The sequence below is a fragment of the Danio aesculapii genome, chromosome 19 (genome assembly GCF_903798145.1).
Source record: "Danio aesculapii chromosome 19, fDanAes4.1, whole genome shotgun sequence".
NCBI lineage: Eukaryota > Metazoa > Chordata > Actinopteri > Cypriniformes > Danionidae > Danio > Danio aesculapii.
The window spans coordinates 39,080,774-39,105,278 of record NC_079453.1 but is presented as its reverse complement, the minus strand read 5'-3'; the positions used below and the strand labels follow the sequence as shown (position 1 = coordinate 39,105,278).

At 36.3% G+C, this 24,505-nt stretch overlaps 1 protein-coding gene across 1 annotated transcript in view; it reads right to left on the bottom strand.

Annotated features, from left to right (window-relative positions):
* Nucleotides 1-24,505, bottom strand: part of thsd7aa (thrombospondin, type I, domain containing 7Aa) — a 268,864-nt gene that overhangs the window by 225,897 nt on the left and 18,462 nt on the right.

Genomic DNA, 24,505 nt, shown 5'->3' with positions numbered 1-24,505 from the left:
TATATGCTGCGATCAATCGGCCGAAGTTTGGTATCGGCTGATAATCACATTTCGATCGGTACTCGTTGATCTGGCCAATCGATGAACCTGAGCAAAGTTTCCAAATTGCATTATTAGTAATATTTCTTAGCATATTTTAATCTGTTTTATCTATTTTCTTCTGACAATTACAAGTATGCAACATCCGTAATTTATTATCTTAGGTAAGGCGAGATCTCATACTTAAAGAGCAATTGAGCTTATATAAAGCTTGAAGAATCAGAATCTGTACTCGGTATCGGACGATCACCATGACAAGGAATAAGTACTCAGTATCGGCTGCCAAAATCCTGATCGGACCATCCCTAGTTTACATGGTCTATCATCTCATTTTACACTAGAACAACTAAATGAATACTTATGTTTATTTAACTGGTTGTATTTTAATTACATTACAATGTTGATGATGTAAAACGAACCTTATAAAATTTAAAATAGTCGTAGAAACCTTTAACCAAAATTTTATAGTTGGCTGGAAAACACTAGCTGTGCATATAGCCCATTAAAAACATATTTTGGGGGAAATTTATTTGCTGAATTTTAGTTTTAAGACGTTAGTTTATTCATTCCGTGTATGTGTGAGTTTGTGTGCGTGTGTGTGTTAGTCATTAAAATAATATCTAATTACCAAAATCATGAAATGTACTATTTAACACAAGATAATATTTAACTACAATTTCATAAATATGTAATAAACATATCAAATAATAACATTTTTAAGACATCTATAAAATGTGTTAAATTATTGGAATAGTTGAAATGAAAATTCTGTCATAATTTACTCGCAGCTTACTTTTTTTACCTTTAGGATCCAAACCTTTATAAGTATCTTGTTTCGTTCTTCTGTAAGAATTTACTTTGAAGAAAGCTAAATGCTGTAACCATTAGCTACATTTCCATCCACCTATTTTTATGTGCATTTTGAATATGCGTATAAAAAAATCGATTGATGGAAACGGTAAGATGCGCATCAATTTTGAAAATGTGCATAAAAAAACATGTGCATAAATAAGTAAAATAAACTTTTTATTTGATAAGAAAATATGGCCATAAACTGCTAAAGAAACACTTTCACTGAACAAATTCCAGTATGTGCATTAAAAAAAAGTCACGTGATTTGTTATAAGAGATGATAAAATGTGTGTGAATGGATAAACCAGCAGGCTGAGCACATTATAAAACATCTGAAATGTTGTTTTGGTCATTCTAAAACGCCGTAACCATTTCAGTATTACTGTTATTATATTATTAATGACCTCCAGAATTAAGAGCGTCTGTGCTCCGTGTCTCACGCCTTCGAACGTTACAACCGTGCGTTCACTGCGTGTCAGGATTGCCTTCTGAGGTGCAAGTCATTTATTAAATGAAGAAAAGATTAATGCAGCTTCTCCTACCACAACAAATTCAGTTTTTACTGTTGATATTTGGTGCCAGTTAATCAGGAAATGACGATTTTGTTCTCTTTGACTCGTTGGATGGAAACGCTGCTTTATTCACACATCTTTTATGCGATCATCCAGTTTTGCGCAAAAAGTAATTTCGCATTTTTGGATGGAAACATAGCTATTGACTTCCATAGCATTTGTATTTCCTACTTTGAAAGTCAACAATCACAGGTTTTCAGCTTTCTTCAAAATATCTTCAAACTTTCATTTTGACAACCTATCAGACTAAGGATGAATTCAAAGACAATAAACTGCTTTGATTTAAAAAGGCGCCATACTGTTTTCTAAAACATCTGACGTTATACTACATCAGCATCACTCAGATGCTAATGACCATTCACACACTGTGATTATAAGTCTGAATATCAAAACAAAATCATCAACCTGGAAACAGAGATCCCATGCGAATATTAGAAAAGCATCCACTAGCATTTTACAATATAACACACATTCAGCACTCAGCGAGATGACTGGTTTTCTGCGCAGCACTGATGCTATAATCCATAAACACTTCATGAAGGCTTAAATATGTGTTAGTGAAGGCAGAAGTCAGCACCAGATTGGATTATGGACGGGTGCTGCCTGCAGGTTTGCTTTTTTCCCCCATCCACTGATGACCTACTTTTCCCTGCCTTACGCATGAATCTTTGTTTATTAGTAATTTGCCTGAGAGGTGAAAAAAATATGTGTATCCCGATTTGCCTATTTGAACAATTCCAAATCATTAAACAAGCCATGAAAAAGGTCTGTAATTGAATGTTTACATCTCGTCTAGACAGTGAGCAAAGGATCCAATCGTTATTCAAATAAGGGTTACCATATAAATGTGACAGAACTGGAAGGAGCAATCACATAATTTTCTACACACAATGGTTCAGAATATAGAAAAGATTCTGTGCTTTATTGGAATAAAAACACTGATTATTTTAAACTAATAATAGAGCCGTGGTGAAAAATCATTCAAGAAATTTAAATGCAATTCTCTCTTGAATTAATTCTGAACTTAGATTTAAACAGCAGATGGTAGTTGCTTTAAATGCAGCAGTACTCTGTTTGCATCCAATTCCTTACAACTACCATTTAAACCATTAATACAGTTACATTAAAAGTCAGTAGGAACCAGAAGTTGCTGAGACTTTTATTTCAGTACGTTGATGTACTTCCAGCTGAAACTGAATATTGAGTAGGGACGGGGCTTTATTTTGTGCGTCATTCCCTATTAGCAAACTAACGGTAAGAGGGGCGTGGTTAAGAATATTGCTATGTAATTGCTGTGGAAGCCATTAAGTTGACGTCAACAGAAGGACTGCCATTTGAAACGCAAAAGCAAATGCTCAGACTTTGAAGATTATCAAAAAAAAAAAATTTCTGTAGATTAACTTGCACTGACAAAATTTTCACCTGAAGAATAACCATGTGAGCTAGTAAAATAAACATTGCAAGTTTTGATTTCACACAGACTTTAAGTGAATTATAAAAGTTTTCATAGACAGCTGTGTTTACATTAATCTTGTGAGCTGAACACATAAGCGCTCTTCCTAATGAGCAAACAGTTAAAAACTAGGCTAGATCGTGATCTGCTGTTAAAACTAAGCTCAGAATTGATTCAATAGAGAATAACGATTGATTTTAAAATCAATGCTGAATCCAATTCTTGAATGACTTTTCGCCAAGTATTTATATTTAACAACATTAAATTATAAATTTTCATATTTTAACCTTTCCTGCAAGGATTGTAAATGCACATTTATTATTATTAGTAGTAGTAGTAGTAGTAGTTGTAGTGGTAGTGGAAGTGGTAGTAGTAGTAGTAGTGGAAGTGGTAGGAGTAGTAGTAGTAGTAGTAGTAGTAGTAGTAGTAGTAGTAGTATAAAGTAGTATAAATGAGTAAAACATGATGTAAAAGAAAAAAATAGTTGAAAAATCTATTGTTATGATTAAAATTCCTATCAATGCAAGGCTAATGCGATCAGCTGACAACTTCCTATATACTGTATGCATTAGTGGAGGAGTACTGAAAAATTATACTCAAGTAAAAGTACCCTTACTTGCCCAAAGAAGTAGAGTTAAAGCATCTGTTGTAAATAATACTCAAAGTATGAGTAAAAAGTAGCTTCTTTAAAAGTACTCAAGAGTAGTAAGTAGTAAGTATTACGCTGGGAAAGGTCGATGCGTTTATATGTAATTTGTGTGTGTGTGTGTGTAAAGATAACATTCTGCAGTGCATTTAGTTCTTGTTTAAGACCATTTCAGTCATCATACAGTCGACTTCTGCCAACTTCTCATCTATGACATGCAATCAAAACAGTTTCCGGGTCATTGCATGTAAAGCAAGGGTGCCCAAACTTGATCCTGGAGGGTCGGTGTCCTGCAGATTTTAGCACCATCCACAATTTGACAAACCGAAAATAAATAATCAAGCTTTTACCAGGTATTCTACAAAGCTTCTGGCAAGTGTTTTGAAGCAAGTTGGAGCTAAACTCTGCTGGACATTTGCACTCCAGGACTGAGTTTGGGGACCCCTGGTGTAAAGTATCTTCTTGGACACTTTTAATGCTTCCAAACAGTTTCCTGCATGTCTTAATATGATGGATTTACTTTCTATGTGCGATTTGACTCACAAGACTGATTTTTCTAATCCCCATAGACAAGAAAAAATAAAGCAGTGAGTGCAGTTTGAAGGAAAGTAGTGCAGTAAAAGTACTGATACAGCACTAAAAATGTGTTCAATGGAAAGTAAAAGTACACCTTTTCAAAACTACTAAGTAAATTACAGTTCCTGAGAAAAACTACTCAATTACAGTCATTTAAGTTTTTGTAATTTGTTACTTTAAACCACTGTATGTATGCATGTTGAAAGTCAAACCGATGTACAATGTTTGGCATTTCTGGGGATAAACAACATGTTTCCTAGAAATGGTGAGCGACAAAGTTTGAGATATGTTTAAAATACATTTAAAGTCAGCGCCAATAGCCTGCCGTTAGTGCGTCGACACATAGCACTGAGGTGCTCACCATGACCCGAGTTCGATTCCCGGCTCGAGGTCCTTTGCCTATCCTTCCCCCATCTCTGCTTCCCACACTTTCCCGTCTCAAATCTCTACTGTCCTATCAATAAAGGTGAAAACCCCTAAAAAATAATTATTAAAAAAATACATTTGAATATCAAAATGATCAGTCCAATCAGCAGTAAAATGTATTGAAACCACACAGTATAAAAGGGGATGATGAATGCAGCCATGGCATTATACCTCAATAATATCCTCAAACTGCACACAACCCTTGGACCATCCAATCTATACGTTTCAAGCAGATCAGTGTGCATCTTCTTGCTGTTCTCTTCTTTTGTTTCAGATAAAAACAGACATTCAAGTCCCAGCTGTTATAGACCTCACTGCAAAGAGAAATCCATTCTTCATAGCAAGCTGCAGTGTATTCCTTACAAGATTCACTGCCATATCTACATGTTTCCACTGTCTCCTTTAAGACATTCATTATGTTCCTTATTATCTTTAGTTCAATCAGCCTATGGTTACCAAGGGTAAAGGCTGAAGCTCTCATAAGTGTAAATAATTATGAAGTGAAATCCTCTGTAAGATACCACCAAAAATTGCTAAAGTAAACTAAGGGGTCTTTCATGGAATGAAGGAATAAGCAAGAAAATGTTTACATAAAGATTTCCAAAGCATGTTCAGTTGAAGTCAGAATTATTAGCCCCCCTATTTATTTTTTTCCCCAATTTCTGTTTAATGGAGAGAAGATTTTTTTTCAACACATTTCTAAACATAATAGTTTTAATAACTCATTTCTAATAACTGATTTATTTTATCTTTTCCATGATGACAGTAAATAATATATTACTAGATATTTTAAGACACTTCTAAACAGCTTAACGTCACATTTAAAGGCTTAAACAGTTTAAACAGTTTTTATTCTAGCTGAAATAAAATAAATAAGACTTTCTCCAGAAGAAATAATATTATCAGACATACTGTGAAAATGTCCTTGCTCGGTTAAACATCATTTGAGAAATATTTAAAAAATAATAATTCAAAGGGGGGCTAATTATTCTGACTTCAACTCTGTTTTCAGTAAACATTAAATAAGCCAGAAACTGAGATACCAGTTGTATCTGGAATCATATCATTTTACATGAATACATAAAAAGGCACACCAGAGATAATTTACATTGCAAACATTAGCCAAGAAATCCCAGACATTTCCTCTCCATCTGTGAGAAGGTGGACAGTGCTCTTATTAATGCACTGTTTGAATAGCGGTAATGTAAAAACCATCAAGCATGACAAGTCAGATGCATTTTTTTCATCTGATTATCTTATCCTTTTTCACAATGCATAATGCAAAGACCCGCTATCTCCATTATAGGGTGAGACCGGCTTTCCAAGACGTCTTTTTTGCCGGAGAGCCTTCTGACATTATCGGGATTCAATGGCAAACACGTGCACTGACAAATTGGCTTTAAAGGGGCCACTGTCAAAGCCTGAAAATAACCAATTTTAATATTTAATGCTGGAGTGTCATTTTATGTCCTGAAGTGGGAAATAGCTTCTACCGTGTCAAGTTACAATGCTTGGCTGACCCTAATGGAAGTGGCAGACGGGGCAATAAAACAAAAGAATATCTAAATGAATAGTCAAGATCGTGTTTCGGTATCTTATATGGTCAAGCAAGGAATCTCAAATGACTAAATAAATGCACACGTTCTGTACAGTGCACTCTTTTTGTTCACAGACTGGTTCCTCTAGCATTTAAAACATACAATAGCATGTCCTCAGTATGCAAATGAGTGCCTCATAATCACCTTGTTTCTCTCTCTCTCTCTCGAATCACAGCTATTCTGTGTTCCTGTTTCTATCTAATTAACATCAGCGGGTGCAATTATACGCCGTTTAATTGCTTAAGGACAGGCTGAAACAATGCATGGACAAAAGTACACACTTGTTAGACATTTAATTTCAGGACCGTTAGCATCAAGCCATATATTTCCTGGAAAAAATAGAAAAACTCTCCTTGAAAAAAAAACAATTAATGTTTGATGGCAGGGATTTACTTGTAACTTGTACACAATAACATCTATGAAGCACTGACTAGCTAGTCGATGTTTCTCTGTCTCTGTAAGTCTAATCTATCTGTATAGGTTTTCATTATTTATTTTAGTAATGTAAGCTTTGTTCTATACAAAATATAGTGATGGTCATCTATATCAAACAGACAGACAAACAGACCAACATAGGGACAGACAGACAGGCAGACAGACAGAAAAAAGAAGAAAAAAAAAAGAAAAAGAGTAAAAAGAAATAGAAAGAAAGAGAAAGAAAAAAGACAGAAAAATAGATAGATGAATAAATGATAGATAGAATTATAGATAGAAAGATAAAATCATAGATAGAATGATAGAACGATAGACAGAACAATGGATACAACTATAGTAAGATAGAACGATACATAAAATGATAGAACAAGATAAAATGATAGAAGGATAGAACGATAGATAGAACAATTGAATGATAAAACGATAGAATGATAGAACAATAAATAGAACAATAGAAAGAATGATATAATGATAGAACGATAGAACAATAAAAGGATAGATAGAACAATAGAATGAAAGAACAATAGAACAAATTGATAGAACGATAGATAGAACGATACATAGGATGATAGAACGATAGAAGGATATATAAAATAATAGGATAGAAGGGTAGATAGAATAATAGAATGATAAAACGATAGAACAAATTGATAGAATGATAAAAGGATAGATAGAACAATATAATGATAGATAGAACGATAGATAGAATGGTAGATAGATCTATAGAACGATAGATGGAATGGTAGAACGAAAGATAGAACGATAGAAGGATATATATAATGATACAAGAATAGAACGATAGATAGAATGATAAACAGAACAATAGAAAGATGGAATGATAGATCGAACAATAGAACAACAGAACAATAGACAGAATGATAGAACAATAGATAAAATCATATGACAGATAGAAAGTTAGAATGATAGATAGAATGATAGAACAATAGAAGGATAGATAGAACGATATAATGATAGATAGAACGATAAAAGGATAGATAGTACGACAGAATGATAGATAGATTGATAGATAGAACTATAGAAAGATAGATAGAATGATAGAACACTAGATAGAAAGATAGAAGGATAGATAGAATGATAGATAGAACAATAAATAGAATGATAGATCGAATGATAGAACGATAGATAAATGATAGAATGATAAAAGAATAGATAGAACAATAGAATGACAGAGGGATATGTAGAATGATAGGATGATATAAGAATAGATAAAACGATAGATAGAGGGATAGGAAGAATGATATAAGGACAGATAGAAAGATGGAATGATAGAATGATAAACAATATAAAACAATAGAACAATAGATACAATTTTAGAAAGTTAGATAGAACGACAGCACGACAGCACGACAGACAGACAGACAGACAGACAGACAGACAGACAGACAGACAGAGCCAGTTCCCGCCACTTCAGAAAAAAACTAAATACCCACGCATAAACTCGACACAGCGGAACATGAAATCCTACTGCCAGCTAGCGTTTCGGAAGTGTTATTGCAGAGTAACACAAACAGAGAGTAGAACACAAGACAGGCGCCGAGGGTCACGCTGATCACTCGACATAGAAGTATAAACCTGTGTGTGAGAACCAACAGGCTGATGGTGGAATTGTACACCCGCATCGCCTCAGGCTTTTATAGAGTCTCCCTTATCTGACTGACCCATTATCTTCAGGTTTAGAGTCTCTTATGTTTTGATGAGTTGATTCGGTTGTGTTTGATTGAGGAGAGGTTGAAATTGTGTACTGTTAGTGTGCCTTTAAGAACAGGGTTGTTCATTTTCCTTTGGCTTAGTCCTTATTTAATCGGGGTCGCCACAGTGGAATAAACCACCTAATCTACAGCTTCAATTCCTACTTTGTTTTCATTTCAAGTTACGCTCACATCCTCAATAATTTATATTCATATTGCAGACCTTTATTTCTGTCATTTCCCCCCAGAAATTATTCAGCGTGGCGGTGTGGTGGTGCCCCACAGCAAGAAGGTCGCTGGTTTGAGCCTCGGCTGAGTCAGTGGGCATTTCTGTGTGGAGTTTGCATGTTCTCCCTGTGTTCATGTGGGTTTCCTTCGGTGCTCCTTTTTCCCCCACAAGTTTAAAGACATGCGCTATAGTGAATTGGGTAAGCTAAATTGACGACTTGTATGGGTGTTTCCCAGTGATGCGTTGCAGCTTCTTCTGCTGGAAAAGTTGGCGGTTCATTCTGCTGTGGCGGCCCCTGATTAATAAAGGGAAAAGTAAATGAATGAATGAATGAATTATTCAGCGTTTCCCTTGAAAGTGAAAAAATTGAGGAGCATCATGGCTGATACTAAAAGCTAGTCATACACAGAGAAAGAGAAAGGAGCGAGGCTTTGCGAAAGGTAAATTGACGGATGAATTGACAGCTCTTTTAATAGAAAAACAGAGAGACAGAGCAGTCTGACCTGTGTGCATAGCAATAACATGCATAATTATGTCAATTCCTGGAGTTCTCGACTTCGAAAAACCCACATTTGCCTCCAGACATGTCATGATACATACTCATCAGTGGTGTATTTGATTTCAGCTAGAGTTGGTGAAATGGAGAGGAGGTGGTGCACTGTCATGAGAGTGTCAGAACTGCTGTGACTGGATGCAATTTATGGTAAAAGGCTCAATGAGAAGAGAATTCAACTGTACAGCAAGCCAAGATCAAAGAACTGAGAGAGAGCCAGAGAATCCCAGATCTCCTCTGAGGACTCAAACACACTCACAGTGAGCCATGTGCATATGGTCAGAAGGTGCTAACTGAGGGATAATTCACTTCAACTGATGTATTTTTCATTGCTGTGGGGAACTTGTGGGGTCGTTACTTAGATTACTGCTGAGAGGACATATGCTACAGCAAAACAAAATATTTCAATAGGATTTCAGGGCACAAATAAACAAAACTGTATGTCTGCATGTATGTTTGTATGTATGTATGTGTGTATGTATGTATGTATGTTTATACAACAGTTCTGTCTGTTTCTCAAACCTGATTGACTGATAGCCATGAGAATGTAGTTGTTTACATTGCAACTATAAAGTTTATTTATAAGGATAGCGCCTATTTTAAATATTCATAATTTCGGAGATTCAATGCATCGGCAGCCATCTGCCTGTCATACTGAGCAGAGCAAAGACGGTTGACGTTCTGCCACAAGATGGCGACAGAGACTGCATAATAAGTCCTTAGGGGAGAAAAACAGCATTTTTTCAGCATACATTTCAAACTATAGCCGAACAAATTATTACAGAACAGTTAAGTGAAAGTCTAAGTTGATCTCTCTCTTTTGTATTTTGTAGTACTGTATTTTTACTATAGTAATCTGGTAGTGTTTGCTTTGCTCTGGCTTTTTTGGGTTAATTATTGTGATTTCTTGATTGCAACAGAGAAATACTGGGAAATCTCTGTAGACTGATGACATTTCACGCCGTTCAGCGTTATTATCTTAAAATGTCAGCAAAATCACCTGTTTTGTCATCATTTTAGACATTATGCTAGAGAATCACTGGAATACTAGCTCTAAAGTGACGTTGGTGAAGTAGCAACGGTTTCAGAGGTTCTGACCTTCAGCTGCAGATGTGAATGAATGGCGAAAGAAAGTATTTTCTCGCACAAAAGGGTTTTTGACTCTCCTAGTTTGATTTTCTTTTTTATATACATGATTATGCCGTCGAGCTGTTGTATAAATGCAACATCAGACCTGTAGCAGTGTGATATGGCTGTATATTGCCACTGGTGGGAAACTAAGGCACTCGGCCTCCAGCCTCGAGCCAACGCACGTCTTCCACCAGTGCCAATTTACAGCCATATCGCACTGCTACTCGTGTGATATTGCTCATGTATACTGTATATTCAGTATAGTATGTCTTTACTGCCACCTGTAATTAATTCAATGAATAAAAGCATTAAAAACATTCTTAATAATTACATTAAAATCGAAATTTCAAAGTTTCTGTTTCAGATTGTGTCACTGAAGACTTGAGTAAATTGAAATTTAAACTACAAATACAAAGTAATCAGTACATTTATAAGATACATTGGATTGAATTGTCTGCTAAATTTAAAATGTGAACATTTGTGGAGTAATACTGCTCAAAATCAAATTTTGAATCACAGGAATAATTGTAAATAACTTTTTATATGAACAGGAAACATTTATTTTAAACGTAAATAATATTTATACACAATGGCTGCATCAGAAATCGCATACTTCCGTACTATATAGTACGCTAAAAAGAGTATGTGAGCCAAGTAGTATGTCAGAATTCATAGAATTCGAAAAACAGTATGCGAGAAGTACCTGGATGACCTACTACTTCCGGCGAGATTTTGAAACGTGCATCCAATGTGCGCTATGTTATCCCATGATGCCCCTTGAGAGAATTCCTGAATGCGAGTGAAGCGACGTAACTGATGTGGGAAGGTCACATGATCATGGCAAATGAGTTTCATTCATACTGATCACATTCATACTGTATTCACCTTATTCTCCGCATACGAGTGGGCGCAGCCATTTGAATCATTTTGGCTCTAAACTTCTGGTCTCTTTCACTTCCATTCATTTTTAAACGTCAAAAACAGCTCGTTTTGCTGCTTGGTGTTGCAAACTGATATTTTCCTATTATATTATTCTACTTTGTCTGTATTGTCATGCAGACACTTGTTTGTAGAGTAAGTAGTTTGACCGTTTTTTGCCGTTTATTATTCCTAGTCAGTTCTCCCATTGGCAGCTGAATTGGAAGTTCTAAAACAATCGCAAAAATGCGCGCACTTCCACATTGAAGAATAAGGTCAATAGAACGTACTTTTCTAACGGTCGAGTAGTACATCTACATTCAAATGCACTACCTACTAAGTAGTAGGTAGTTTTAGACGCAGCCATAATGTCTGTTTTTAAAAATAAATTCTAAGCAGATAAGACTCTTTCATAAACAAATTAATATTCAACATAAGTTTAAAAAATAACAAAAATGAAGATATTCTTGCCTTCGAGCATTGTTTTGGATAACACTCTTTCTGAAAAACACCTCCTAAAATAATGATGGTAAAAGATAGCCACAACAGCCAAGCACATTCTGCGTTTGGATAAACAGACACGGTTTCTGGTTTCAGACCACACTATAATTTAGTTTGGCTATTTCCAGGTCCATACCTAATTATACAGACACACCAGAATTACCCAGAATGCACCACTAGTGCTCCTTAGAGATGATGGTCACGGCTTGAGGGGGGCTGGGATACACTGGGGGGAGATGCTGGCTTTCATTTCAGCCAGAGATGAAGGACGGCTAAAACCAACCTCAGCAACACCCAGAGACTGTGTGACCTTAATATTAAATTTAACACACTTTCCAATTCTCAATTCAGTATGTCCTTTTTAAATCTTAAGGCAAGATATACTCCAGTAGGAGGGAAATAAAAAGAACTAGTAGTTATCACTAAACTTCCACAGTTTTCTAAAATGTTGTTTAAATATGCAAATCGCATATAATTCCATCAAACATGGGCTCATTTGCATTCCTTTATAGCACAGAAACTGAACATTGAATGATTGGATGGCTACAAATTCTCTCATTACTTACTCATATTCACATGTTTTTACAGAGGAGATGTTAGGAATCTCGTTATGTCACTCTATAATACAGAAAATACTGCAAACCAAGTTATTTATTTATTTATGGTAAAATAAAATGTACATAATCTGTCTGATTGTGTATTTAAAAAATAATTACAAATATGAATAAAACAAAATGTTGAAGAAATAAAAATATACATAAAATTTTTAATTTACAGACACAAAAATTGATAAAGTGTGATTAAAAAAAGATACATAAAAATATAATTTTTTTTTTGTTCTTTGTGTTTTTTTTTTTTTCATTTTGAATTTTTTTTTTTTTCTTCTTTTTTACATTAGACTTAAATTTGGTAGCCACTGGCATACATCGTAGGACAAAAAAAATTGGCAATTTTCCATACATAGCTGACATTTCCTTTGACCTATCTGAGTGAAGCCTCCTGTGCTTACAGCCCATGAACGGGAGACAAACAAGGGAAGCCACACACTAAATACCAGCACAATGCCTCAATGAAAGCGTATAAATTATGAGTCAACCAGGAATGTGTTTCCCAAACAATGACAGAACTTATTGTTGAACTAGCGAACTAGTTGAACTAGCGAATTGCGACCGTTTGCTGAACAGTGTACTAAATAAAACCAAAACAGACTCTCAGGCCATGTCCACACGTACACAGGCATTTTTTATAAACGCAGTCCACATGAAAAAGCAAAAAAAGCATTGTGATGCATGTTATGGGCATGCCCAACCAACAGGTGGCGATAATGACACTTTTATAATGAGTTTACATCCAACAGGAATTAGATGTATTTCGCTAACAAACTGCATTCAAGTCAATGCAAATGTGTAAACAGAGGCAGATAGCTGTCCTGTGGTTGAACAATGCAAAACAAGCAATGTCCGCGAATGTGTTTTGCTTCATTCACGTCTTCACGTGAACCCAGCCTTGTTGGCCAGTTAGAGAGGAGAAAACAGCGTGCACGCTGACGTCACGAGGCTAGAATTCTGTTTTATTGTCCACACAGTACCCGAAGTTTTAGAAAATCTTCACTCTTGAATTTTCAGAAAGTTGCAGTTTCCGTCACCTGACACTGCGTTTTGCTTGGACAAACAGCAAAACCGCATAGGAAAAATTGTGGTTATGAAAATATTTGTATTCATGTGGACAAGGCCTCTTAATAAATATATGCTTCAGTCTACATTTTTGTCAATCCACAAAAACTTGACTGCAGTTTCGCTACGGGGAACTATGACGCCAACAACTTCTGTTATTTTCACACAATGATAGACTAATAAAGGGTAATTTTGCTCAGTTCTTTGCACAACACCAAATAATCATGACAAAAATGACCTAACAGTGTGTATTTGATAAGAAAAAAATTCAAAACATTGGCGAGGATTTTTTTTTTTATTACTCAGCCTCTCTGACGACAACTCAACACAAACACGGGTTGCCAGATTGAAGACACCAACAGCGTGCCTGACGGTCAAGGCTTTCAATATAAGCTGCTCACTTAATGTTTACATTTGTAAGATTCATTCATTCATTCATTTTCCTTCAGCTTAGACACTATTTATCAGTTCTCACCACAGCAGAATGAACCACCAACTATTCCAGCATATGTTTTAAGCAGCGGATGCCCTTCCAGCTACAAACCAGTACTAGGAAACACCAATACACTCTCACATTCACACACACACACACACTCATGCACTATGGTCAATTTTGTTTACTCAATTCATCGATAGCATATGACTTTGAAGGAAAACAGAGCACCCGGAAGAAAACCCACATGAACACGGGGAGAACATGCAAACACAGAAACGCCAACCGGAACTCGAACCAGCAACCTTCTTGCTGTGAGGAGACAGTGCTAACCACTGAGCCACCATGCCACCCATTTGTAATATTCAATGAAAAAAATTTTAGAACTTCTGCTACTTCTGTCCTCCTGAGGTTGCATTTTCGGCATATATTGAGGCAGGCTTCATGACTGAAATTGAATACGTTGAGTGTGTTCCATCAAGACAACCTATGGGGTGTCAAAATATAATTGGGTAAACTGACTGTGGGCGGAGATCAGATAGACTTTTCTGACTAGAGAAATAATTGAATTTAGCATCAGTTTTCAGCATGTGCACTTAGCAAGTTTCTTAAATACCTGCAAATTTAGTATTTTTATATTTTAGAAAAGTTCAAAACTTACATACAACACGTTAAACAAACTGAAAGACAGAATGAAATTAGTCCATGATGAAAGATAGAGATTGTACAGCATGCTAGATTCCTTATTTTGGTCATGTGCATGATCTATGTAAGTCTATATTAAGAATAAACTATGATCATAGATTGAAAGCTGTTGTTGCTGTTTGCGAATGTTCATTGGATAGGTGGATTTGGTAAACTCCAAATCACTGAATTAAGCTGGCAATGGCGAAATTTGAGAACACGGTTGGCTAACAATGGTGTTAAAAAAATGCAGCCCTAAAGAATAGCTTTTGTTCGTGCATCTGCGGACGTTTATCATGTTTAACTGGATCACAGGAGTTAAATGTTTTGTTTTTTTCAGGCTTAAAGAAGTGCAATCAACAACAAATTAGTCAGACACTTGAGTTATAAATCTGAAGGAGGTAAGAGGAGGGCGGTAAGTAGGCCAGCGTTTCAACAGCCAATGTGAAGTGTTTTGTATGGCAGTGATAAAAACACTGAAAATAATGAGCAGAACTCAAGAGGCAGCTGTGCACCTCCAGTAAACAAACACTCACATGACAAACATTCATTCATTCCAACGTTCAGTTTTATATATCTGCATCCTGTTGTTGTTGTTATGACTGACAGTATGATGCATTGAAAATATGTTGGATTACTTTAGGGCTGTGGGATTAATCGAAATCAAATCACAATCGAAATTCGAAACGTAGCGATTAGCTAATCACAAGAGGCTGCAATATCAAATATGTTTATATATATTATATAATTTCCTCCACCCAGAGCAAATGGATGACTGCCGTTTGTGTGTGATAGTCTTGCTAGCCAATTGAGTAAGCACACTTTCATTCTGCCCAATTCGAATTAGGCAAACCGAACTATGTGGAACGTACACAATAAAAAAACTAACAGGAAAGTGCGGACAAGTAGGATGATGGCATCTGATGCTTCGGAAGCATTAATAGACGAATTCATTACGAAGAAAAACAGGACATCAGTAATATGGGAATATTTTGGTTTCAAAGTCAGACACCGAACAAAACAGGTCATTTGTGGAGCTGTCGCAGAATTAATACCACAGCATGAGGAAATACAACAACCAGCACCTAAAAAAGCACCACAGGCGGCTATATGAGGAGTGTCTTCCTAAAAGGTCAACTAAAAGTATTGCCAGTGACACACAATCTAATAGCAAGCAACAGCAAAGTACAATTTCAGAGTTGTTTGCAACTGTTACACATACGAAAAAACATCACGAAGGCACCAGGAGATAACTAACAGCATATCTCACTACTGTTTGCTCTAGTGTTGCATGATATACTGATACTAAAAAGTAATGCAATACCCTTGCTCTCAAAACGATACGATCTCCACTATTTTTAGTACCGGTACTTTTGAGTGACAGCTGTAGTTGCGAGTGCTCGTCAATAGTGGGCAGTGTGGGGGTCGCAAACTTCTACAGTGCAGGTGTCAAATCCAGTTCCTGGAGGGCCGCAGCTCTGCACAGTTTAGATTTAACCCTAACTAAACACACCTGATCAAACTAATTGAGCCTTTCAGGCTTGTTTGAAACCTACAGGTAAGCGTGTTTAATTAGTGTTGGAACTATATGCAGACCTGCGGCCCTCCAGGAACTGGATTTGACACTTGTGTTCTACGGCAAATTGAGTGTGTGTGTTGAGCTGTTGAACTGAAGGTTGTCTTCTCACACACTATCCATGGTGAAGTATTTTATGAAGTTAATGTTTTGATTTCTGCGACGCAGTGGCGCAGTAGGTAGTGCTGTCGCTTCACAGCAAGAAGGTCGCTGGTTCGAGCCTCGGCTGGGTCAGTTTACTCCGGTTTCCCCCACAGTCCAAATACAAGCGTTATAGGTGAATTGGGTAGGCTAAATTGTACGTAGTGTGTGAGTGTGGATGCAAGTGCGTATGGATGTTTCCCAGAGATAAAACATATGCTGGATAAGTTGGCGGTTCATTCCGCTGTGGTGGCCAATTTAGTTTGTTTAATTTACCTATGACACATGTCTCTGGACTGTTAGGGAAACCGAAGCACCCAGAGGAAACCCACGCCAACACAGGGAGAACATGCAAACTCCACACAGAAATGCCAACTGACCCAGCTGGGACTCGAACCAGCAACTTTCCTGCTGTGAGGTGAAAGTGCTAACCACTGAGCCACTGTGTCGCCTTTATTTATTATTATTATTATTATTATTATTATTATTATTATTATTATTATTATTATTATTATTATTATTATTGTTAATTCCTGCATTACTATTACTTCTATTAATAATATAAATTAAATGTAGTATAAATTATTAATAGCAGTAGAATTAGTAGTAGCAGTAAGACAGCAGCAGTAATGTTATTTTAAAATATATAGAGAGAACATTTTACTTTTTGCTGACTTTAAATGACTTCATTGGTCAAAATTTCAACACATCCGAGAAACTTGTTTCTAAGACAACGAATGGCACTTAGAATAAATATGATACAGAGGAAACCCAGAGAATAACCTCTATATCTTGTTAGATTTGCTCAGAATGGACTGTGCCATCCATCACCAGAAAGATCCAAAGAAGCAGTGATCCTTTTCCTAGAGATCATTCCAACACAGCAAACATCCACTCTCTCCTACACACACACAACTCTACAGTAGAGGCTCCTGCTGTTCCTGTCAGACGTGTGAAGGTGGATTGAGAATCAGGGATCACCTTCTGCTGATGCTGCAGTCTCTCTTTTCATGCCTCTTTGCTTATTTCCCTTTTTAATGAGGCTGAACTTCAAAGGAAAGAAACGGGCGGCTGATTGAGCCATGCCCGCACAGTGTTTGTTTGATATTTTCAGTTAAAATTGACTTTTCGATTCTCCATGGATTCCTCTCACAATGAGAAATCCCATGTAGTATGTAGACCTGCAGACTTCATTTTTCCCTGGCTCTCCGTGATGTTCCATTAAAATGAAGGACAGCTGGAATTGCAGTCGGTGGCACTGAGAGAACCGAAGGCAAAAAGAAGGGCTGTGTTATTGTGTCCCGCTGTAATGAGAGCGCTGAACACTTCATCACTCTCGCACTGGATGATGGGTGTTTAGTGAACGCGCTCCACTTCTTTCTACTGATTGCTTGCCCCATGTACAAATCTTTTATAACAAGCATCTTTATTATTTTGTCCATGTTCTGTCATGAAGAATTCTAACTGAAATAGCGCTACAATCTCATCATTGTGAATTCAACCATTCTAACACTACAACTTTCTTATCTAAAATCCATGTCCATGACTGCATGACCTCCTTTTTGTCTGGAAGTGCTTCGTTTTTTTGGGGGGGGGTTCACTTTTTTTTTTTTTGAACGTGCGCAAAATGCATTGCATGTCAGGAGAAAATAAAGAAACAAGGAGATTTTAAAATAAGGTTAAGATCATTTATAATATACGGTGGCCGGAAAGTGCAAAACAACATTACAAAGTGTGAAACTCTTTTACAAAGCTTGAAACAAATTTACATTTTAGAAAAAAATTAACATGCAAAACACTTTTATCAGTTTCAAAACAAATTTACAATGACAGATTCTTTACGGAATCTGTAAAGACTAGGCAATGAAAATAGGCAATGGGCAATGTACCACACACCGGATGTGACGCGGAATGTACCACACCCAGAAAATATCAGCTTGTGTGTGACAGGTTAACACGAGTCCGTGGGACACAAGTTAACATGAGTTCAAAGGCACAGGTCAACATGAGTCTACAACTCGTTTTGTCATTTAGAGATAGAAAATATCAGTATAGAATAGAAAATATATAGAAAATATCAATGTGAGAGAATAAAGAAACAGGGTTTAAACCCATTTTTACTACTAAAATTTCATGACTTTTCCAGAACTTTCAAGTACATTTTCATGACCTATTGATTCATGTAATGTCTACATATACATGGTAAATAATAAGAACAATGCACGTTCAATTTATTACAGCATATCAAAACACACAACAATATATTTTGTTTAAATTAGTTTTTATATCTATGTAAAATTGATTTTGATAATGCTTAAACAGCACGTTTTTTTCAGCCAAGGACAGAAAAGAAGTAAAGACGACCAACCCATATTCTAGTTAGGGCTGCAAAATATATTGTTTTAGCATCGATATCGCAATGTGTGCATCCGCAATAGTCACATCGCAGGATATGCAATGTTAAAATGGGATTATAGTTTAATATAGAGTTTAATTATAATGGGTTAAGTTTATCATCTGCATGCATATTTAAAGAGATCACCCAAAAATTACTTACCATTTTCATTACACCCTTTACTTGTTTCAAACATTCTTTTTTTAATGAACACATAAAAAGACAATTTAATAACTCCTATAGTGTTGAAACAAGTGAAGTGTGAGTAAATAGTGAGTACATTTCAATCTTTGAGAAAACTGTCCCTTTACATCGCAATATACTGTGTGTCACAGAAATACAAAATATAATAAATATAATTAAATCGATTTTTCCAATACCGCACAGCCCTAAATCAAGTATACAGATATTTGTTAAACTAATTTCAATTACTTTTCCAAAACTTTGTGGGTTTTTCTGTTTTTCCGAAACTTTTCCAGGCCTGGAAAATGCCATGTCAAAATTCCATGACTTTTCCAGGTTTTCCATGACTGTATGAACCCTGATATAGAAACATGTAAATGCAAGTACATGGAAACAAGTTAACACAAGTCCACAACTAAAGAACAACATATGATGACTGATAAAAATATCAAAACCGACATCAACGTGTAGTCCTGAATAGCTCAGTTAGAAAGGTTAATTAATACTAATGCTGAACTTTTTGATTTGGGTTTGAATCCCGTTAATGGCATGTAAATTATAATTATTTATTTACATCAGTGGTTCTCAAACTGTGGTACCTGTACCACTAGCGGTACGTGGGCATCCTTCTACTGGCATACAGAGCAATCAAATATGTCATATGTACAGGCTAAATATATTTTCAAAAATTATTAAAAATTCGCAATGTGATGACATATTGCCTATATTTATGAGGTCTAAGCAACATCTCCAGATTTTGATGAATAGGCTACTATATGTTAATACTTTACATTTAAGTACAGGAGTTTTTTTTTTACTTTTAAAGAACAGTAGCCTACCATTTTTAACTTTTAAAAGCACATTTCAATTTAAACGTTGACATTTTATTTTGTTTGTTTGTTTTACATATAAGCACAGTACATTTTCAATATTTTCAGTTAATATTCAAAGTATTTATTATGTTTAAAGTGGCTGATAATAATACATATTCTTAATAATTAGGAATTAATCGGACACATTTTTGAACTTTACAGAGCTGTAGCTTCTTTACTGGGCCTACTACACTACTGTATTTCAATACTGCTCATTATGGTGGTACTTTGAGAGACAATTTTTTTCTGAGGTGGTTCTTGGTGAAAAACATTTGAGATCCACTGCTTTACATACATTTTGGTTATAAACTGTTCTGCCACACAAATATTAAAATCAATAATGCTTACAATGACACTAACACTAAGTAATAAGAATATTTAATTGGTATGGGCATGTTTTGTTGCTGTGAAAAAGTGACGAATCTGGCAATCTGCAAACATGAATAGTTTACATCTGCAAAGGGTCCCCAGTTAACACTGACACCAGTTAAACTGTAACATCAGCTTCATTCAGTTTACTTTTAGATGTCCTCAAGCAGATGTTTACACCATGTAGACTTGACATCATGTCCACGATTACAGCGTACGAGTGGCCCTCGTTAAAATATTGAACACATTGATGCAGAATGTCTGGTGTTCCTTTAGAGACTCCAAACACTGACCACACAAAGCAAAACCGCGTTAAGCTGCTCATGTGTTTGCCACAAAACGGGCAAAACAACCATTGACCGCAGTCCATGTTCGGTCACCATAAAGTTTATTTACGTCATGTACTCCACAAGACGAATTTACAGCGCTCACCACCAACGACAACACTTTTCCCCGCATCACTTCCGGTGTGTGGTACATTGCCTTTCTGTAAGGAATCTGTAATTGTAAATTTGTTTCAGGACTGGTAAAAGTGTTTTGAGTCTTGATAATTTTTTTTTTCCTACGATGTAAATTAGTTTCGTCCTTGGTAAAATCCCTTTTCCTATGTAATTGTGTCTTATGATAGGTAAAAATGTTTTCCAAAATGTAAATTTGTCTCGAGCTTTGTAAAAGTGTTTCACACTTTGCAATGTTGTTTTGGACTTCCCGGCCACCGTAATAATAGGCCTAAATAAAATTGTAAATGCTTCAGCTTTCTTTAAAATAGCTCATAGGGGAGTTTTGGAATAATGGCATAGGAAAATATTTGTTAAGTTCCTAAAAGCACCTTTCAACACTGGAAAAAAAACACTGGGTTCCACACTATCAATTTGCGTTGGATAACTTGAAAGAATTAAGGTAACTTTTTTTATTTTAAAATTTAAGTGGATTGAATATAAAACAATTAAGTTGTTCAAAAGAAACCTCAAGAATTGGGTTGTTTCAGCTTCCTTTAAATTAGTTTGAACAAACACTCACTCATTTATTCATTCATTTTCCTTCGGCTTAGTCACTTTATTCATCAGGGGTCACCACAGCGGAATGAACTTATCCAGCATATGTTTTATACAGCGGATGCCCTTCCAGCTGCAACCCAGTACTGGGAAACATCCGAACACACTCCTTCACACACATGCACTACTGTCAATTTCATTCATTTATTTTCCTTCAGCTTAGTTTCTTTATTCATCAGGGGTCACCACAGCAGAATGAACCCCCAACTTATCCAGCATATGTTTTACACAGCGGATGCCCTTCCAGCTGCAACCCAGTACTGGGAAACATCCAAACACACTCATTCACACACATGCATTATGGTCAATTTCATTCATTTATTTTCCTTCCGCTTAGTCCCTTTATTCGTCAGGGGTCGCCACAGTGAAATGAAAAAAGAGCACTGCAACTCAAATAGAGTATTATCAGCATTTGTATCATGGATTATTCAGCAATTTGACTGTACCAGTTCTACTCAAACTGCACAAGATTTTAAGACTTTGGGTGAAGAAAGCATAAAAGGTTGTGGTATATTTGCTAACCCTTAACTATAAAATGTTTGATCTGAATGTGCTGAAATCCGTAGTATGTATGTGCTCCAATCATGAGTGCAAGACATCAGTGCACATCAGTTAACCAATAAAGCAGATTATTTCTGTATAAATATTAAGAGGTTATGCTAAATATTCTGGAAAATGTTTTCCTGTAATTAATTTATGCTTAAGCCATTTATGGCCTTACTACAGCCTTAATGTGTTTACATGACCACATGCAGATGTCTGTTTATTAACATTCGGTTAAGAACATGAATGTAAACACATTTACTGGTGGTACTTTTAGGAAGGAGAGCTTGATAAAAGTCATTCAACAAATGATATTGAACTGGCATGTCAATGTGTATAGTGATAAAACTGACTTATCTGCTAAAGAGCGCAAACTCCATGTGACACCTTATTGGCCTTTTGTTCAAAGTGTATAATAATGCCAAACATCTGCCTCTGTCATGATTGCCTGCCAACAGCCATTCAACAGTTAAGGAACTGCGGTACGTTAAAGATAGAGGCACTGCACAGATTATAGTGGTTTTCCATTTACCAGTCCTGACCGTAAACAATCAGCTGGGTAGTAAAACATTGCTACATTTCCAGGAACCAACAGCTAGACTCAATCAGCTAATAAGAGGAGAGTCAACTATTCATCAAGGCTACAGACTAACATTTGGGAGTTCTGATGCTCTGAAGTTCTACAGATGGTGGTACCAGCAAAGGTTCTGGTAACAATGTACATGTAAGGTTAAAAATACTGCATTATTTGTCTCTTAGAAATGCACATTTGTTGCCCTGGACCACAAAACCAGTCATATTGTTCTGAAATTGGGATTTATACATCACTTCAAAGCTGAATAAATAAGCTTTACACTGGTGTATTCATTCATTCATTTTCCATCGGCTTTGTCCATTATTCATCAGGGGTCGCCACAGCAGAATGAACCACCAATTTATCCAGCATATGTTTTACACAGGTAATGCCCTTCCAGCTGCAACCCAGTACTGGGAAACATACATAAACAATCATTCACACACATACACTACAGACAATTTAGCTTATTCAATTCAAAATGACCCATTATGCTTTGCGTATATGCGCAAGGAGAATGCTAAGAACTTCCGGTCAGCAGCTGATGTGTATAAACAGCCACATTTGGACAGCTTTGAAACGATAGTTTTAATCTATTTTATTTGCTTTCAATGTCTTTGAATTAATACTGTTGTCGATCAGCGCCACCTCCTGAACTGGTTATTTTAAAAATGCGATCTAATAGGATGGAAAACTACTGCAGCGAGGCATTTTCCCCTCATTGTCAGGCGCCACCTTGTGCCATTTAAATAAAGCATCGTCACCGCTAAAGTCAAAAATTTCTCTTTCTTTCAAACAAAACCAACCCAAACTAATGTAGTTCATCAAAATGTTTGACACAAACAGGTAGCCGACTGTACTGTCCCATTAACACATTGATTGAATAAGTGGCACAAATGAAAAATAAAGTGACATTTTGAAATGACAGAAAAACACATACTGTGGTAAATACTACACAACACAAACTAACTAAAAGAAACATAAACAGCTCCCGATTAGTATCAACATGAAAATCAGCCAGCAGAGTATCAGTAATGGACTTTTATTAGTCATTTTTGTAAATTGCATGACTTACATACCTGTTAAGTTTCATGCCAGTAATCTGGTTTGCTCTATAATGCTGTGAAGTGTTGCGTGTGTGTGTTTGCGTGTGTGTGTGTGTGAGTGTGTGCACACATTGAAGAGCTGCTGAGCTAACAGCTGACAGGTCGGGAACACACACACTGTATTTCTGACGGTAGACGCGTGAACTAGGAAAATGTTTTTCTCTTGCGCTTAAACCACATCTGACATACTATAATAGCTTTAACACACACATTTCAAAGTTGTGTGTCACAAAAACAATCCGTAATCCACTCAAAACACTGTTGAAACCCATTTTCAGATCATAAATTACCTGTTGTAAACGCTGTAAACAGAAGTTCTAAACATTCTACTGGAAGACGCTGGGCGCTCTGGCACGCTCCATGCAGCAGCCAAGAAAAAATGTCTATAGCGCATGTCTTTGGACTGTAGGGGGAACCGGAGCACCCGGAGGAAAACGCACGCCAACACGGGGAGAACATGCAAACTCTACACAGAAATGCCAACTGACCCAGCCGGGACTTGAACCAACAACGTTTTTGCTGTGAGGCGACAGCTAATCACTGAGCCAACACTTGAGTATGTTTTTTTTAAATAAAACAATTTTTGGCCGAAATACAGCTATTAAAAATCTGGAATCTTTGGTGATTGAGAAAATCATCTTTAAAGTTGTCCAAATTAAAAATTTTGCAATGCATTTTTCTAATCAAAAATTTGGTTTTAATATACAGTAGTAAATGTACAAAATATCTTCCATAAACATACATTTTATGTACAATTTAATAGTTTTGGCAAAAAAAAAAAATCTATAATTTTGACCCATATGAATTTTCGGCTATTCCGACAAATATTGACTGCCTGTTTGATTGCTTAACTGCCTTCGCTAAACAAATGGAAACATTTGTAATTCTGACCAACTCTCTGACCAATTTTTATTTGGAAAAATTTCTACCAACGCTTCATAGAATAAAACAAATATTAACATCTGTCTAGTCACAGAAATACATACAAATGCACAGAATGCTAAATGGCTTGATTAAATGTAATATTGTTGCTTTACTGCTTTAACTACGGTAAATTAGCCACAGCCATATCACCCTGCAGCCAATGACCGATAACACGATGAAGCTAAGCAGAGCTGAGCCTGTTCAGTACCTAGATGGGAGACCACAGGAGAAAACTAGGATGCTGTTGTAATTGGTGTTAGTGAGGCCAGCAGGGGGTGCTTAACCTGTGTGTTCTGTGTGGTTCCTAATTCCCTTTGTGGGCGCCGTCTTTTGGATGAG